Below are 19,072 nucleotides of genomic sequence, written 5' to 3'. Positions count from 1 at the left end.
TTGCTAAAACTTCAATTAAAAGAAAAAACAATGTAGCTAAAGCATATAGTGCCTTGCCGCCAGAACTGAGAATATGGTTTTAGAATTCTGGTGTTTCTACTTGGAAACTTACCACCCTGTTCCCTTGACCTGTCTTTAAACAATGTTCAGTGATGATATCCATTCATTTGTTTTGGATGTCCCTTATGAAATCCATTTTTCCATAAACGTTTTTTTTAGAATAGATTTAAATGATTGTTCCTATTTTTTTAAATTAATTTATTAATTTATTTATTTTTGGCTGTGTTGGGTCTTCGTTTCTGTGCGAGGGCTTTCTCTAGTTGCGGCAAGCGGGGGCCACTCTTCATCGCGGTGCGCGGGCCTTTCACTGTCGCGGCCTCTTCTTGTTGCGGGTCACAGGCTCCAGACGCGCAGGCTCAGTAGTTGTGGCTCATGGGCCCAGTTGCTCCGTGGCATGTGGGATCCTCCCAGACCAGGGCTCGAAGCCGTGTCCCCTGCATTGGCAGGCAGATTCTCAACCACTGCGCCACCAGGGAAGCCCTCCATAAACCTTTTACTACATAGCAATTTTTTAACAATTACAATGCATTTAGGTGTTATTATATAGTTAAAATTATTTTTTCAAACTATATATTCTCGACAGATACATCAAAACACTCCAAATTTCTTTAAATACCCCCGTTTTCAAAACAACTCTCCAGAAGTTAGATTAAAAATTGTGTTGGTCTCTATGACCTCTACTTGTCTTAAAAAAAAAAAAATTAAACAAACTGCTTTTTTGGAATGTCCCTTGCAAAATGATATATCATAACGTTATCAACTTCCCCAGAGGCTTTCAGAACAAAAGAAAAAAGTTCAGCTAAGATCAGTTGCTCTGGAAATTCATCCTAAAAGGTAGCACTCCCCACTCTGTATTCTGTTCATGGTGCAGCATTTCAACAACCTGGAAAACCCTCTTTCCTTTTTGATGCTGAGTGAGGATCCTAGGTCGGAGGGAAGAGGCAGACACCAATCATAGCTCAGGGATTACCCAGCTTTGGGTTTTATTTCCTTAATTGCTGAACTGAAGCCTGCTACGTGTTGAGTGATCAAGCGTTGAGTTTCAAAGTTATGGAAGCAGTAAGCTCATTTCCAAGTGTTGTCTTCCCAAAGTTCTCCTGCTTCTAAATATGGAAGCTTCCTTTGTTTTCCAGTGCATGTGCCTATACCAGTCTATGCAGAGCTCTCTCTCACCCTCTCTCTCCTCCCTTCTGTTTTTAAAATCCAAAGTACTTGAGAGCTCATTAATACTCGAGTATTTCATAGTTTACTTTGTAAAATGTTGAGCATGTCAAGAAGGGAAAGAGCTCCTCCAATAACATGATCTATGGACATTGTCTGCCTCCCTGAATCCTATTTGTGACTTCATTTTTTTTCTTTTAACTTTATTTTTATTTATTTATTTATCTAGGCTGCCCTGTGTGGCATGCAGGATCTTAGTTCCCCAACCAGGGATTGAACCCCTGCCCCCTGCATTAGGAGTGTAGAGTCTTAACCACTGGACCACCAGGGAAGCCCCATTCTTTCTTTTTTTTAAAATTTTTTAAAATAAATTTATTTATTTATTTAGGCTGCGTTGGGTCTTCGTTGCTGCGTGGGGCTTTCTCTAGTTGTGGTGAGCAGAGGCTACTCTTTGTTGTACGTTGCAGAGCACGGCCTCTAGGCACGCCGGCTTCAGTAGTTGTGGCTCATGGGCTCTAGAGCACAGGCTCAGTAGTTGTGGAGCATGGGCTTAGCTGCTCCGCGGCATGTGGGAATCTTCTCCGACCAGAGCTCGAACCCATGTCCCCTGCATTGGCAGGTGGATTCTCAACCACTGCGCTACCAGGGAAGTCCCAGTCCCGTTATTTCCGATTGATCACTTGGCTCTCAAGATTATCCAGGAATCACACTCCACTGGCAGTGAACTATCTTTAGGAGATGAACTCACTGAAATTCACTGTGTTTTATTACTTGAGTTTGCCCAAGCTGATGCATTTTTCTTTTCTAAGAAAATCTAGAGATATTTCAATCTTTGCAATAAAAGAAGGTGGATTAAAAAGACCCCACTATAGGGCTTCCCTGGTGGCGCAGTGGTTGGGAGTCCACCTGCCGATGCAGGGGACGCGGGTTCGTGCCCCGGTCCAGGAAGATCCCACATGCCGCGGAGCAGCTGGGCCCGTGAGCCATGGCCGCTGAGCCTGCGCGTCCAGAGTCTGTGCTCCGCAACGGGAGAGGCCACAACAGTGAGAGGCCCACGAACCGCAAAAAAAAAAAAAAAAAAAAGACCCCACTATTTTCCCATATCTCTCTAATCAATTTCACTGTATCACAAAAATAGAGAATTTTAAATCTCCAGAAATATCTGGCTTCCCCTTTTTTTTCTTATATAGTCAGTAGGTCAAAAAGCCACATGCAGTAATAGGAAGTGAACACATTAGACATATGTTTTTAAAATTCTGTCATATACAAGTCCTTTTAAACCCGAATCCTCAAAACTTTGTTCTTACAGAACTTTTCATTGAAGTATAATATTTTCACATACACATATATATTTATGTATGTTCATACATTCGCAAATACTTAGGCTCAGTGAGGTTACTGAGAAAGTAGACCTGGAATCAAGATACAAAAACCACAGCACTTATGAACCTTGAAAACATTATCTAAGTGAAATAAGCCAGTCACAAAAGGACAAATATTATGTGATCCCTGTTATATGAGTACCTTGAATAGGCATATTCATAGAGACAGAAAGTAGAATACAGACTACCAGAGGTGGGGGAGGTGAGGCGGAAGTGGGGAATGGGGAGTTATTGCTTAATGGGTACAAATTTCTGTGTGGGATGATGAAAAAGTTCTGGAAGTAGATAGTGGTGATGGTTAAATATCACTGTGATTTTACTTCATGTCATTGAATTGTATAGTTTAAAAAGTAAACTTTATGTTGTATTTTATCACAAAAACAAAACAAAAAAATAAATAAAATTACTTAGATTGCAAAAAAAAAAAAAAAAAAAAAACCCACAGCACTTGTTTACCCCAGCTCTTTGATTATCTAAAGGGAAATTTAGACTGAGAAAGGCTATTTAGCTTGCCTTAGGGTCTTTGGATGCTGGCTCTGGATTTGGCATATAATTTTGCACTGAACCTGAAGGGGCTCCATTTTCTCATCTGTAAAGTGGGTCCATTGGGAGACATGATTTTAAGTTATTTAAATGTGTCTGGTTTTGAGAGCTAGGATTTGGATCATGCAAAAGAAGACATCCAGGTCTCCAGGTGACTAGTCAGCTCCACCTTTTCACCAATGAATCAGTTTATTTGGCCTTGGATAGGCATTAGCCATCTTTCACTAAAAGGTTGGGTTCTGGCAGCTGGGGTTTCCTGCCCATTTTCTATACATTTTCACCAGCCTTTGACTCAGAAGAATCCAATTAGACTCGATTCCTTTAGTGCAAGTGGCAGCAGATACTAGAATATCCAGAATTGTCAGAGTCTCATTTCCGGCTTCACCCCGCCTCCCTGTCTCTGTTTTGCATAGTTTTCAGCTTTGCCAGAATGGGTCTGTTGTACTTTTGGGAATTTCCTCAACCACTCATCATTTAAGATTGAACATTAATGATTTATCCAGCAAGAGTTATTAAAATTGACTGTGGTTTCTGAAGAAGGGATAGTTTGTCAAACCTACATCTTCAGACTAATTGGATATATTTTGCATGAATTGTGATTAATGCAAGGTAATTTCAGAGGATGGCTTTTACTAATTAATAAATCAATCACATTCACTCATCTTGGTAGACTAAACTTTAAAAGTTCATTACTGACTTGTTCAAAACCAGGATCTCATACATACCTAGTTTAGTGGTTTAATGTAATTCTTCTTAAGAAAGCAAGCAGATTGAGCAATACTTTAATTCAGAAAAAAGTTGCTCAATGTGTGTCTTCTGAACACAACAAGACTAAGAAAGGGAAACGATAAAACACAGGCAGTACATGACCCCGTTCCTGCTTCTTGACTGATTTCACATTTACAACCAAACTCGCATTATTAAAAAGGATTTGGAAAGGTCAGATAGAATTATCTCACTACCCACAGGATTTCTGAAGTAGTTGAAAGCGCCCAATTCACTTAACAAAATAAAGAGAAAAACTATCTGAGCTGTTATAACATGTCTAAAACTCTATGGAGCTTATGAAATAAATGCAGGTGAATTTTTTTTTTCTTCTGCCCACAGAGAAGTTTAGCTATTTAAAAAGCCACTGGAGTTATGGTTTCAAAAAAGGAAAATGGTGTGTTTTTCTTATGTCGAAAGGGATATACATACCGTTTAACAGTTAACAGACAGCAGTAAGGAAGGGGCCTTTCAAATAGTCTCCCCCCAGTTAATTTCAGGGGGCTCTGATCCACTCCACGCAATACATACACACCTAGAACCTTCCAGTAACCAAAAAACAAAAACAAAACAGTAATCCCATTCCTGTGTAAATTAAACCCAAGATGTCTTTCTCAAAGTGTATTTTCTGTTACTAGAGTATTTGAAAAATTTCTCCATGGAGGAACAGGTATTCATTGAATGTTATATAAAAGAAGGCAGAGGGCTTCCCTGGTGGCGCAGTGGTTGAGAGTCTGCCTGCCAATGCAGGGGACACGGCTTCGAGCCTTGGTCTGGGAAGATCCCACATGCCGCAGAGCAACTAGGCCCGTGAGCCACAACTACTGAGCCTGCGCATCTGGAGCCTGTGCTCCGCAACAAGAGAGGCCGCGACAGTGAGAGGCCCGTGCACCTCGATGAAGAGTGGCCCCCGCTTGCCACAACTAGAGAAAGCCCTTGCACAGAAACGACGACCCAAGACAGCCAAATAAATAAATAAATAAACAAATGTGGGTTTTAAAAAAAAAAAAGGCGGCAGAGCTTGGGTCCCAGACCTGGAAGGGTTTACAGCCACATAGAGCACTGGGAGAGCTACGATCCTGGCCTTGTATATAGACTATTCAGTGAAGTAGACCTCAGGGACTCTGGGCCCAGGACCCCACAGACTCCTGAGCCTGGTTTCTCTGGAGGGGATGGGGAGGTGAGAGAGTGAAAACAGCTCCCTGAAGGGGGAGGGGGAGGACGGGTGAGGAGGAGTTGAATTTAGAAGGATCCAGAGCCTCAAGAACATTTCTCTGTGCCTACCCTTGATAGCTGTGGCACATGTAATTCTTCTCCTTTGGAATGCACATATGGTATTCACAGCCAATCAGGTCTTCTGAGTAGATTAACATGTAGTCAGTCAGACTTCTTTTGCTGGGGAGGAGGAGGGCGGAGAAAGGAGGGAGAAAGAAGAAAAGGAATTTTTGTTTTTAATTAAAAGGAGGGAAAGATAGAGTAATAACAATAATGGTAATAATGACAATAGTTAACTAGTATGGATGTTTCTGAAGTGCAGGCCTGGGCTAAGTAAGGGCTTTCTGTTCTTATTCCCTAAACAGCTAGTTAAGTAAACCTCACCCTAGCTGACACTCCCTCAGTTTCCTAAAATCCTTTAGTCATCTTCCCTGAGGGCATTTGATGTTTTTCCTACCTTAAACTCCCACTCTTGCTAAGGGCCATCTATGTAAAACAGGTGCACCATCCAGGGTGAAGGTATGAGGTTTCCAGTTAAAATGTGATGAGGAAAGAAATGGCATCATGTACAGTCTTTGATACCCTAAACAGTCATAGCCTTTCTCCATAGGAACCCCCATTCTGCCACTCAAAGCTGTGTGATGTCAGGCAACCTCTCCATATGTCAGTTTTGCCATCTATCAAATGGATATAATAATAGTATCTAGCACCATTATGAGACCCAAATATCTTAATGCATATGTCTGGCACAGAGTAAGCTCTAAATAAAGCCTGGCCATGGTTTTTGTGGTTGTTTGGGGGCTGTCCATTAAGAAACTGCCAAGTGCTGGTGACTTTCTTTGGCCTGGAATTGGATTAACTAATAATTGTCTAAGAAAGCATTAAAAATCAGTGATTCTTGAGAAAATTTATCTTGCTGATATCATGACTTATCCATTACAGAATCTTCTACAGGCTGAATTAATTTCTAAATAAGCGCATTTTTAGATTAGAAATTCTACACACTTGAAGCCATCTTGTCTCCTAAGAATAGAGTAATTCCATAAGAAAAGGAAATGCACTCCCCCACAATTTTCTACAGCAGGCATTTAACATGTGCTGCATCCAGCAAATAGGTAAGGAAAAGTAATACTTTCAGGTGTAAATAGAAGCCGTGATTGGGCTAATTTTGGCAATTCATTTTTTTCCTTAGACCAGGTAGATTTTTCAAGCCAAATGATAAATAATAGTGCCTAAAAAATTTAAAAGTCTCTTCTCTAACTGTAATTATATCTTTTTTAAAAAATTTATTTTATCGAAGTATAGTTGATTTATAATGTTAATTTCTGCTGTCCAGCAAAGTGATTCAGTTATACATACATATATATTCTTTTTCATAGTCTTTTCCAATATCGTTTACTACAGGATATTGGCTATAGTTCCCTGTTTTTATTCTTGATGTTGTTTATATGTGGGTTCCCTCTTGTTTTTCTTACTCATATCTGTGAACAATCTGTCTTAATTTTATTGGACTTTGCAAAGAACCAGTGATTGATACCAGTTATTTTTTTATGTCACAATTTCCTGCTTTTAAGTTCACTAATTCCGTCCTTCTACGTAGATTCATAGATAATATCCATATCTATTCAGTCTGGAAGGTCCGTAGCAAACTGAGAATAGCACTTGGTCGGGAGGAATGGAGACCAGGAAGCTAGAACTGGAAAATGCACCTCACAGGCGATTTCACCGTTAACAGAAATGTGGGGGTTTTTTGTTTTGTTTTGCTTGGAGATTTTACATTTTTACAAGAATGTATTCAGATTTTACTTGAATAATTAAAAATACAAAGGAAACTCCCCAAGGTTCCTTAACCATCTGCTGCCCGCGGGGCTCACCTTCCAGGTCCAAAGAACAGGGAGCAGGAACCGGGGTGAGTTGGAGGGTGTGTAAGGGGGGCGGGGCAGGAAGCAGCGGGGAGGCGGGGCGACTCAGGCCGCTTTCTTAGGTCGCCTTGTTCTCATTTTCTGCCTCGCCCACCCACGGATTTCCCCAAAGGGTGCAAAGACCGGCACAGCTTTTAAAGTTGGTGAGAGAGAGAAAAAGAGACAGAGAGAGACAGAGAGACAGAGACAGAGGGGGAGAGGGAGGGAGGGAGGGAGAAAAGGAGGGGTCACGTGGTTTTCTGGAAGGCAGACTCACTTCTTTATTTGGATTCTCTAGTCGACGTACTATCTCCAAAATGCCTTGCCCGAATCACAAAGAGTCGTCATAGTAGTCACAGTCCAGTAGCGACCCGCTAGAAAGGGTTGCTGCTTAAGTTCACATGAACATGATCCTCCCTCGTTTCGCTCTTAAGATCTACTTCTCTTTCAAATCAAATAATTTGTCTCTTTCTCCTTCTGAGAAAACCTTTCTAGATGTGATTTCCCTTTTGAAAGGAAGACTTTGAAGTCCTTCTCCAGCACATCCTTCCTTAAAGGGTTAGGGTAAAAGGAGACAAGCCTCCGGGGCTGAGAGCAGTTTAAAAAGTCACTATGCAAATACCCCCGTCTTCCCATTCAGAGTCTTGGCTTGAAACCTCCCAGCTGCTGGAAGACATTTCCAAATGCAGCTCTGTGGCTGGAACACCCCTGTTTCCAGGGGAAGCACCCAAACTTCTGTCTCTGGACCGGGTGGCCCCATGAGAGTGGAAGTGGGCAAAGCAGAAAGGAAGTCTGTTTATATTTCTGAGTAAAGCCACTGCCATGGGAGGGATATAGGCTTTGAATTAGCAAGGACTCTATAATTGATTTAGTCCTTGTCGCCTAGGACTTCAAGGCAGGAACAGCAGAAATCCAGGGTGGTACATTTCCTAGAGGGTTAGATTTCAAGCTTCTGGTTTGTGAAGTGTTACCTTAATCCTCCTTTGGTGCATCTCCGTGGATGGTGCCAGGTTGCAGCACCTGCCCCATAGTGGCCAAAAACGCTGACAACAGTTCAAGCCTCTCAATGAGGAATGAGATGTTTGTACATGAAATGACCTTTAATTGTGTCTTGGAAACTCATGTCAGATCAACATGTGGTCTCAGTTATTCTGCAGAGGTTATTACATTTCAAGCTGTTTTGTGTTAGTTTTCAGCATTTAAATGGAGTATTTTCTCTTTCACATATTTGATGTGGCTTAAAGAAGACTGCTTCTTTTTTTCTTCTTTTCCTCATAGATTTTATTGTTTGATTAGATCTTTTTGTTAAGTCAGATCAAAGATGGCTTTTCTTTCTTTAGGAGAGATCTTTTCTTAAAACAAAACAATAGAACGGATTCCACAGTAAAGAGACATTTTATTTAAAAGATTCTGAAAAGGGAAAAGATTTCAATGGGCATGAAGAGATGTTTTTATTTTTGTATTATGTTTATCCGTCCAAGATTCTGAAGAAAGTAAACACTTGGGCATTCTGAACTTGGGATTTACTGTGGAAACGCTTTTGCAGTCTTAGCTGGATAGACATATTCATTACAGAAAACACCTACTTCACATTTTGTGATCTGGGAATATCAAAAAACTAGTAGTTCTCCCCTACCTCTCCCCATTCCTGCCTTTAATGTGGAGATGGTGGCCTGCTGGCCTTTGCTTGTGCCGTTCTAGCCACCTGGAATGTCCTTTCCATGCCTTTTTTTTGGACAAACTACTCCCCGTATTTCAAGAGGAAACTCAGGAGTTTAGAAAGCATCTGTGTCCCTGTAGCAACCTGCAGTTGCTCTATCAAGGGCCTTCCACGTTATAATGAAATGATGTGTTTACTTGGTGGCCCTGCTCCTCCTTAGGGGCAGGAAGTGTGCTGTTCTCCTTTGCCCCTCTCCCTCCCTGCGCTTGCTGGAGCCCAACATATATCTGTCAATGCGAACTGAACAAAGACAGAAATGTGGTATTTGCTTCACTATAAAAAAGGTGACTAGGGGTAAACTGGGAGTATTTGGCAGTCATGTAGTAAATGACATCTGTACAACGTCACCAGTGGACTATATGGATGCTCCTATATAGCACTTACTATGATCTCAAATGAAATGTATTGTTCTTATTTACTGTGTTAATTAATCTGTCTCTTCGGCTTAAAATGGCCACTCCATGAGGGCAGGGTTTTTGTCTAGTTATCTTCACTGCTGTGTCCCCAGCATTCAGAACGATGCCTGAGACAGCAATAGCTCAAAATTTTTTTGTTGAATGAGCAAAGCATTCTATACACTATTCCCCCTCCCAACCTTCCAGTCAAGATGATGGGGGGAAATGGAGACAGTCATCCAAACAATTCAAACCCAAGGTTACTAAACAAGTCCCAGGGGTGTAATGTACAGCGTGATGACTATAGGCAATAATATCATAGTGCAGGACTTCCCCAGCGGTCCAGTGGTAAAGACTCTGTACCGCCAATGCAGGGGACCCGGGTTCAGTCCCTGGTCAGAGAACTAGGATCCCACATGCCACGTGGTGCGGTCAAAAACAAAAGACAACATAATACCATATTGCATATTTGAAAGTTGCTCAGAGGGTAGATCTTAAAAGTTCTCATCACAAGAAAAAATTGTGTAACTATGTCTGGTGATGGATGTTAACTAGACTTATTGTGGTGATCATTTTGCAATATATGCAAATACCAAATCCTGTTGTACACCTGAAACTAATATAATGTTATATGTCAATTATAACTCAATTAAAAAAACATGACTTTGGGGCCTCCCTGGTGGCGCAGTGGTTGAGAGTCCGCCTGCCGATGCAGGGGATACGGGTTCATGCCCCGGTCTGGGAGGATCCCATATGCCGCGGAGCGGCTGGGCCCGTGAGCCATGGCCGCTGGGCCTGCGCGTCCGGAGCCTGTGCTCCGCAACGGGAGAGGCCACAACAGTGAGAGGCCCGCATACCGCAAAAAGAGGAAAAAAAAAAAAAAAAAAAAACATGACTTTGAGTTGTCAGCACTCAAGGGACCTCAGTTGTTCACTGGGCAGTTGTTCACCAGCTGCAGTGAATGTGAGGTTTAGCCTTAGGCATCCAAACAGTGCATCACGTGGTGGATGCCACTGCGGTGCTCAAAACAATATATTCTTTACTCTTTCAAAAAAACCAGAAAATTCCATGAGAAATTTCCCAGAAAATGCATTATTTGCTGTCATGAAGAATTGCTGAAACAAAATTGTAAAATACTTCTGCTCTCATTTCCTTCAGCCCCCTTCAAAGAGTAGGTGCTTAATAGAACTTTCTTGACCTGGCCCTCACCAAGGAAATTTAAAAAGTCAAAGCACTTGGTGTGCAGAACACGAGCTCCATAATGCCAGGACCAACCAAGTTATGTATCGCACACTCCTGGCAGGGTGCCTGGCATATAGTAGGCCATCAAGAGCTGTGTTGATGAATGAATGAATGATGGTGTCCATCTCAGCTACTGTTATATAGATTGAATTTTAGGCACCGGTTGAGATCATGAAAAGTTGTGGGAGAAATTTCCCCTGCACTTACAATGTGGTGGTTGGATGGCTAACCATTTAATTTGAACATTAGGTGGCCATTTGTATGCCCAATTAAAAGTTTCCAACCACAGTTTTGCTTGTGTACATATTGCCCCTGTAATTAACCACGTGTGTAAAATGCATTAGGTTTTTGTAATAGGAGAAACAACAAGGAAATATATTTACCTGTGGAAGACAGGTGATCATCCAAGGAATTCTAGGAGTGAAAAACAACAGAAAAAATTAAAGCGATTAGGTAATGTTTTTTCCTTCTTTAGAGCACAAGGCCTCTAAGAGCAGATCCAGGGCCTGGCCAAAACAAACAAACAAACAAAAAGTAAAACTAAGAAAATAATTTTAAGGCCAATGCAAGGTCTGGCCAGCTAAATATCCTTACTCAGTGTTAACAGTTATCAAATTGTTAGACAATTTTTCTGTCTAATAAACCACCCCAAAATGTAGTGGCTTAAAGCAACCAACTTAAAAATTATTTTAAGACTTTTTTCTAGAGCAATTTTGGGTTCACAGAAAAATTGAGAGATAGATTTTCCACAAACTCCTTGCTTCCACATATGCACAACCTCTTCTAACCCAGTTTTTCCAGGTCATATTCTTCTAGGTTAAACCAGATAAGTTATTGGGCTTATCTGTCCAAATAAGCTGTCACTGTTGGACTCTCCTATGCATTTGCGGTCAGTGGGCCAGCTACTGGAAGACATAGGGTGGTCTCCCTCACATGTCTGCTGGCTGTCCCACTGGACAGCACAGGAGTTCTCAGCTTGGACGATTTCTCAGATCCAGGTGGTCTCTCATGCTCCAGTAGGGTAGCCCAAACTTCTTCACTTGATGGTCTCAAAGAGTGAAATATATGGAGTGCCTTGAGGTCTGGGCTCAGGCCCTGTACCTCATCACCGTGGCTTGAAGCTAATGCTAATAAAGTGTCACCATTGGGGAAAACTGGTTTAGGTAAAAACTAAGCCATGTAATCAATAAATCAACTTAACATGGCAGATATAAATCACTGAATAAAAACACAGGAGAGAGGATATCACTGCTAGGGTTGTCAGATTTAGCAAAGCAATATTAGCATGCAATAGTTGGGCTATACTTACACTAAAAGTTTTTTTTTTTTTTTTTTTTTTGTAGTACACGGGCCTCTCACTATTGTGGCGTCTCCCGTTGCGGAGCACAGGCTCCAGACGCGCAGGCTCAGCGGCCATGGCTCACGGGCCCAGCCACTCCGCGGCACGCGGGATCTTCCCGGACCGGGGCACGAACCCGTGTCCCCTGCATCGGCAGGCAGACTCCCAACCACTGCGCCACCAGGGAAGCCCACTAAAAGTTTTTATATAATAAAATAAAAGTTATTTGTTGTTTGTCTGCAAGTCACATTTAACTGGGCATCCTATATTTTTTCTGGCATCTCTACTGTTAACTCCCATGCTGTACATCTCCACTTTTCCATCAGAATACCTAGAATTCACTGCCTGACAAATGACTGAATGACTTCCAGAGAGTGGGGAATCAGAATCAATTGTATATTAAATAATAGTAAAGCTTAAATTCTTTATTTCTTTAATATAAGAACCAAATAGAAATGGGAGTTTTCCCTCTTCTTTTTTTATTTTTATTATTTTTTAAATATTTACTTTATTTTATTTATTTATTTTGGCTGTGTCGGGTCTCCACTGCAGCACAAGAGCTCAGTAGTTGTGGCGCGCAGGCTTAATTGCCCTGCAGCATGTGGGATCTTAGTTCCCCCAACCAGGGATCGAACCCGCATCCCCTGCATTGGAAAGCAGATTCTTTACCACTAGACCACCAGGAAAGTCCCAGAAATGGGAGTTTTGATATTTTCTCTTGCCACCCAGTGGATCACCTGGCGCCAACCACCCTCTCCACTTTGGAGACCCTCCACCCTCTAAGCTCCTTACTGGGTTTTGTATCTCCAGGGCTAATTATGAGTTCCTTACAGATCACATTACCTTGAGCAAATGTTTTAAATCTTCTCTCACTCTCCTCATCTGTGAAATGGAGCTAATAATAGTATCCACCTCTTAAAACCATGTGAAGATCATATGTAGAGCATGTGTAAAACACTGAGCACAGTGTCAGAGACAGAGTAGACCCCCCATTACATGTTAGCTATTCCTATAATTGCTCTCCTTGTTATTGGCAGTCATAGTTGGTCAAATTCTACTGCAAGAAAAACTGTTATAACTCACTAAAAAGAAATCTGAAAATTGTTTTCAAGCTCCAAATCTTTTTAAAAAATGATATCATATGCAAACCAAAGTCCCTAGAATTGGTACTCTCAAGACAGTAGGACTTTACCTACATTTCAAACTTAGCATTAAAGTGGAGCTCTTAGGGCATTTTTATGTATATACACTTCTGCACATACAGCCCAAAGCCTTGGGAATGTATATTAGACCCTTTAAGTTTGTAAGGAAGAGTCCCAGCTAACTTGAGGTATTGGGGGATTGGCATATGGCAATAATAATAATGTCATACTGATACGTAGGCAAAGAGCACCAACTTTGTGACCTCGTGCAAGTCACTTAGTCCTCCTCTGAGCCTTCGTTTTCACAACCTTTTTCTAAGACTTAAGAGAGCCATATGAGTACAAACTACCATGTATGAAATAAATAAGCTACAAGGATATATTTTACAGCACAGGGAATGTAGCCAATATTTTATAATAACTATAAATGGAGTTAAAAGTTGTTAGTCACTATGTTGTACACTTGAAACTTATATAATATTGTAAATCAACTATACCTCAATTAAAAAAAATAAAATTTAAAAAGAAAGCTATATGAACATTGTGCAAGTGCATTATTTTAAATTCCAATGTGCCACTCACGCATTATTAATTATTATGCCCAGGAAGCACTGCTTCTTTTGCGGCTGGGATAGTGTAAATCCATTTTCAGACCCCAAAAGGATATGTTAAAATTATTTCCGGGTTTATGGTTGAAAATCAAACACCTTACTTAATCTTAAATCCCAACCTTTTTTAATTCACAAAGTATTGACAATAGTCACTCTGTTTGACGGTTGTGGGAACCTTGCTTTTGTCCGCTGAGTGTAGTATTCACAGTTTTGGACACAATACTAGCTTCTAATAGGTGCTCAAGATACAGCTGGGGATGAAAGGAAGGATAAAAGGAATGGGATGTCCTGAGGGAATGGATATACTTCATGCTGTGATGTGTACAGGGGTTTTTTCCCTATCACGTTGTTATAAACCTGTGCTCTATTCAGAGCTGGTTCTTCAGTGGACTGAAGTCCAGTCCAGCCTAGAGACTCACTCCCTTAAATCAAGCATTTAGCACAACATAAGTATAATAATAGTTACCAGGGGAGCTTTCACTTTCTGTCTGGCCCAGGGCTCCGTTCACTAAAAGTTTTTCTGGTTAACAGTTTGAACTCTTGGGTCAGACGACCTGGGTTTTCCTGCTTGACTCACTGTTCATTACTGTGTGACTCTGTGCAACTTCTTAACTATTCTGGGCCTCCATTTCCTCATCTGTAGTTGAGGCAGCCAACAGGACTTAGCTCACTGAGTTACTGTAATTAGAAAAATAGCTACATTTGGATAATGTTTATTGGTACTTATTATATATCAGTAATTTTCTAACTACTAATCATCACCCCTAGAATCCATCACGGTAGGTAAATTAAAAATATATCCCACCCAATGCAATCAAGTTATCTCACCTTAAATAAGCTATACATATATACATACACCTTTACAGATATTTTCATTTTTTCTGAATTGTCCCTTATGCAAAAATCTTTGCACACTACTGGTCTGAGGGAAGGTGGGATGAAAGAATAAAAGAAGAGCAGTAAGAAAAAGTAGTGGAATATTTTTTAAAAAGATTTTTTTTTTTAAAGCAAGAATGACTCATGATAATCCTTTTGAAGAACTTAATTGTTCTTTGGGGAGGGACTAGTTCCATAGTCAATACATTCAGGAAAAACAGTCTCCTCCCTTTGAAAACCCACAGCACATGTTTACATAGTAAAGGCGCTAAGAAGTTCTACAGGAAAGAAAACAGTTTGGTTTGCTCTAACCCAGCATTTCCTCTGCTGATTTGACCGCAGACGTTGTTGCTGTTGTTCCATGTCTTCTATCACTTATTAACACTGCGGAACACAATCTGGAAGACTCCGGCATGTTGCCCTGTCTCCAGGAAACCCAAGCAGACGCTGGGCTTGCTCAGGAGAATCAGAACGTAACCCTGCATGTACTCCTGGCGGCAGGCGGCTGACCTGCTAGTTAGTTCCTTTTCAACAGATTCTGGTGGTTGTGTGCAGACGCGCCTTCAAAAGCTGAACTGCAAATGGCAGAAGACCTGGTGCATAAGAGCTACAGCTAGAAAGCAAAAAAGGTGCTGTTTGTTGCTTGTTCAGTGTGACAAAAACACTAACAGCTCTTCGTTCTTTCAGACACAGCTCCGTTCAGGGTAATGCTGGGTGTCACCAGGCTCAGATGCAAAGGGCAAACCTACATGGTACCAAGTGGTGTCTGTCTATAGCAAGTGAGGGCTAACTTCAGGATATCACCAGGGGGGCTATTACTCAATTTTGGGTCAAAACTATGGTTATGTCTTCCTTCCAGTTTTACTGAGATATAGTTGACATATGTACTGTATACATTTAAGGTGGACAGCATGATTTGACTTACGTGCATCATAAATGATGACCACAGTAAGTTTAGTGAACACCCATCATCTCATAGAGATACAACATTAAAGGGACAGAAAAACTTCATTTTCTTTGTGATGAGAATTCTTAGGATTTACTCTTTTTTTAATATATATATAAATATATTTATTTATTTACTTATTTTTGGCTGCGTTGGGTCTTTGCTGCTGCGCGCGGGCTTTCTCTAGCTGCAGCAAGCGGGGGCTACTCTTCGTTGTGGTGTGCAGGCTTCTCACTGTGGTGCTTCTCTCGTTGCCAAGCACGGGCTCTAGGTGCGTGGGCTTCAGTAGTTGCAACAGGTGGGCTCAGCAGTTGTGGCGCACGGGCTTAGTTGCTCCGCGGCATGTGGGATCTTCCGGGACCAGGGCTCGAACCCGTGTCCCCTGCATTGGCAGGCAGATTCTTAATCACTGCGCCACCAGGTAAGTCCCAGGATTTACTCTTTTAACAACTTTTATAGATAACATACAGCAATGCTAATTAGAGTTATCATGTTGTACATTATATCCCTAGTACTTATTTATCTTATAACTGGAAGTTTGTACCTTTTGACTGCCTTCATCCAATTCCTCCTCCTTCACTCCCCACCTCTGGTGACCAAAAACCCGATCTCTTTTTCTATGAGTTTGTTTTTGAAATATAATTGACTTATAACACTATGTTAGTTCCTGGTACACAACATAGTGACTCGATATTTCTATATATCTCAAAATGATCACCACCATATTATACGAGAAAGTTATTTATTCAGCTTCCTTATTTATACTTTTTTTTTTTTAATTCCACTCTACACTCAAGTTGTTTCTCTGCTTAATAGCTTAATACATTCCTAATTCTTTGGAGAGGAGATTTTTTCTGTTGTTTAAACCACCTGTGTTCCGCTTTAAAGATAAGTACGAAGAGTAAAAATCATTAATACTTTACCATGTTGAAAGGGTACTCAATGCCTTGATGAACCTCATTCTTTTTAAAAAAATTTTTTTTAAATTAAAGTATAGTTGATTTACAATGTTGTGTCTGTTTCTGGTGTACAGCAAAGTAATTTACTTATTTATATATTCTTGTTCATATTCGTTTCCACTATAGTTTATTACAATTATGGAATATAGTACCCTGTGCTACACAGTAGGACCTTGTTGTTTATCTATTTTATATATAGTTTATATCTGCTAATCTCAAACTCCTAATTTATCCCTCCCCCCCTTTCCCCTTTGATAACCATAAGTTTGTTTTGTGTGTCTGTGAGTCTGTTTTGTAAATAAGTTCATCTGTGTCATATTTTAGATTCTGCATATAAGTGATATCATATGGAATTTGTCTTTCTCTTTCTGACTTATTTCACTTAGTGTGATAATCTCTAGGTCCCTCGGCGTTGCTGCAAATGGCATTATTTCATTCTTTTTTAAGGCTGAGTAGTATTCCATTGTATGTGTATGCCATTCATCTGTCAATGGGACACTTCAGTTGCTTCCATGCCTTGGCTATTGTAAATGGTGCTGCTATGAACACTGGGGTGCATGTACCTTTGGTGAACCTCATTCTTGACTTCTCTTATACACACAATAATTTTACAGTACATAAATTCTATGCTGTATGTCATAAACATTTTTCTGCAATAATAAACATCGTTCAACATTATTTTTATTAATGGCTGAAAATATTCCATTGTGTGACTGTGCCATAGCTTATCTAACCCTTTGCTTTTGAGGGACATTACAGTTGTTCGCAACTTATAATTATTCCAATTGGGCCTTGTGCAAACACCCTTGTGTGTCCAGCATTTCCTTTTTTTTTGGCTGCATTGGGTCTTCGTTGCAGTGCACAGGCTTCTCATTGTGGTGGCTTCTCTTGTTGCAGAGCATGGGCTCTAGGCACGTAGGGTTCAGTAGTTGTGGCACGCAGGCTTAGTTGCTCCGCAGCATGTGGGATCCTCCTGGACCAGGGCTCGAACCCATGTCCCCTGCATTGGCAGGTGGATTCTTAACCACTGCACCACCAGGGAAGCCCCCCCTTTTTAAAAAAAAATATATTTATTTATTTATTTTTGGCTGCACTGGGTCTTTGTTGCTGAGTGCGGGCTTTCTCTAGTTGAGGCAAGCAGGGGTACTCTTCATTGTGGTGCGCAGGCTTCTCGTTGCGGTGGCTTCTCTTGTTTCGGAGCACGGGCTCTAGGCACCCAGGCTTCAGTAGTTGTGGGCACGCAGGCTCTGTAGTTGTGGCGCACGGGCTTAGTTGCTCCCCAGCATGTGGGATCTTCCCAGACCAGGGCTCAAACCCATGTCACCCGCACTGGCAGGCAGATTAACCACTGTGCCATCTGGGAAGTCCCTAGTGTTTCACTGTTGAAAGTTGTTCTCCTTAAGGTAAATCTCTAAAGATATCTGTATCAAAGTGTACCTCTGTCTTATATTTTGTACGATATTGCCAAATGGGCTTCCAGAAAAGTTATACCAAATTACCCTCATTCTAAATGTGCAAGAAACTGCTCCTTTCGATACCTGCAATGTTTAAACCATCGATAACCATCGCGTGTGGCGCACGGGCTTAGTTGCTCTGTGGCATGTGGGATCTTCCTGGACCAGGGCTCAAACCCGTGTCCCCTGCATTGGCAGGTGGATTCTTAACCACTGCTGCCACCAGGGAAGCCCACAAACAGGTTTCTAATGATGGATTTCCCTTTAGACACGGGCACTCCAGACAATGCCTAGTTCCTGGAATGTAGTAAATGTTCAATAAAAAATAGTTGAATGAATGCATGTCGTACAACAAACTTTAGAAAGTCAAGTGTCCATCCTATCAATCAAAGTCTATCTAATCAGCCAGAGTTATTCAGGAACTGTTAATAGGTAACCGATGGGTGTTAAGTACAAGCTCTGAACAATCATTTTCTGGACTTTCAAGTTCTCCATAAGTAGTGGTAGCAAACTCACATCCAAGTGCCACAACCATGGCATTTTTATTTTTAGGTTCAGGTGGTATTTAAACATCTTGAAATACTGGCCAGCATTTCTAAAGTAAGCTTTTACATAAAAATCTGGAGGTCTGGCTTTTCTTGACAAAACGTGAGCTCTAGCCACACCAAGTCTGAACTCCCAGCCACGTGACAATGGAGGGCGGGGCGCGAGGAACAGCCGCCTCTCTCCCATACTGGCCCAGCCCCCAGCTGGCTGCCTGGCTCACCTCCCTACCTGCCTGGCCCTTGTCGGCATCTTGATATTGCCACACTTTTTTTTTTTTTTTTTTTAAGTTTGGACTATGTTACCTTGGAGATCTTATCTGAGATTATTCTTTAAATTCAGAGAAACTGACTTGCTCTTTCTCCTCCCGATTTTTAAGAACTTGCTATTCCCGAACCTTCCTTGATAGCCTGTTTTTTGTTTTGGGGTTTTTTTTTTTTGTTCTTTGTCTTTACCAGAGTAGCAGGGACAACTCTCTGGAGACACTCCTCTCTCAGCAAACTCTCTACTGTAGGTTGATGGCAATCAAAGACATAGGAATACTTTCTCCTGTTCACGTGGGCTGGGGGAGGGGAGATGGGGAGAAAAGAGACACAAAGATGAAGGAGGGTTATTGCTCAACCTTTCTGTTCTCGGCCCATCCTGGCTGTTACACTAACCCCAGCAAGACACTTACTTGAAATATATTTTTTGGCGGGGGGGAAAAAAATCTCGATGCTACTCTGCCTTGAGCAAAAAACTGTTTACTCTCTCCTATTATATAATGAGACATAAAAATAGAGAAACATCCGTAATACTTGGCTATCAGAAAAGCAGAC

The sequence above is a fragment of the Mesoplodon bidens genome, assembly GCF_964165515.1.
Source record: "Mesoplodon bidens genome assembly, chromosome: 15".
Classification (NCBI taxonomy): domain Eukaryota; kingdom Metazoa; phylum Chordata; class Mammalia; order Artiodactyla; family Ziphiidae; genus Mesoplodon; species Mesoplodon bidens.
The sequence above is the reverse complement of the archived record's forward strand: the minus strand, read 5'-3'. Positions refer to the sequence as shown.